We start from the raw sequence: 907 nt of genomic DNA on the forward strand, positions 1-907 counted from the left end.
GTTTAGGAGACCGATGCCTTATCCATAAGGCCTTTATATGAGTCTTTTACATGAAAATATTTGCTAAAGATGTCGATAAAATTCTATTCTTTCTGACTTGTTATTTTTAAGGTGGGATATAAAAAATATACCCCTGGTGGGACTCGAACAACCCACAATCCCCGGTTTAGGAGACCGATGCCTTATCCATTAGGCCACAGGGGCTGATGTCCACCCGGGGTTCATAACACAATATAATTAATTTAAATTAATCATGTCGTATAATGAGTCAAATCGAAAAAAACTGTCCCCACTAAGATGAATAAGAAACAGCGAAAAAAAACAAAAATAAAAACAGTATCCAGTTGCGTGCGCATGTGTCCGTCTCTCAATATAATTAATTTATATCAATCATAAATTAATTATATTAGTTATGAACAAATTATTTTGTAAATAAAACCAGAAGGTGACAGGGGGAAATACCAATAAATAACCGAAAAACTTGTTTAAACATTTTATTTCTAATTAAAAAAAATATTAATTTGATTCTGATTTATAAAAATGTTGACAAGTAATTTAACCGAACAACTAGAATTTTCTCCTTATATTTTAAAACATTATTTTGTGTTTTAATAAGGGTGTTCTAATAAGTTTTGTGTTTTTTTAAACTATTTTTATGGTTATACTAACAATACCCTGGGTCAAAAAACTACGTTTTTCAGTAAGGAAGCTTATTATATTCATAATAAATGAATTTAGCTCCTCAATTATTAATGATTAGTATAAAACATATTTATATGGTAAATGGAAAAAAATACCCCTGGTGGGACTCGAACCCACAATCCCCGGTTTAGGAGACCGATGCCTTATCCATTAGGCCACAGGGGCTGATGTCCACCCGGGGTTCATAACACAATATAATTAATTT

At 31.5% G+C, this 907-nt stretch overlaps 1 protein-coding gene and 2 non-coding genes across 3 annotated transcripts in view; all 3 read right to left on the reverse strand.

Annotated features, from left to right (window-relative positions):
* Window positions 1–907, reverse strand: part of NT1 (Neurotrophin 1) — a 123,682-nt gene that overhangs the window by 94,162 nt on the left and 28,613 nt on the right. The window lies entirely within an intron of this gene.
* On the reverse strand, window positions 129–204 carry TRNAR-CCU (transfer RNA arginine (anticodon CCU)). Its single transcript has one exon. It is a non-coding gene; the product is annotated as a tRNA-Arg (tRNA).
* On the reverse strand, window positions 795–867 carry TRNAR-CCU (transfer RNA arginine (anticodon CCU)). The gene has a single exon. It is a non-coding gene; the product is annotated as a tRNA-Arg (tRNA).

The sequence above is a fragment of the Halyomorpha halys genome, unplaced genomic scaffold (assembly GCF_000696795.3).
Source record: "Halyomorpha halys isolate HHAL.00 unplaced genomic scaffold, Hhal_1.1 Scaffold233.1, whole genome shotgun sequence".
In the NCBI taxonomy this organism is placed as follows: Eukaryota; Metazoa; Arthropoda; class Insecta; order Hemiptera; family Pentatomidae; genus Halyomorpha; species Halyomorpha halys.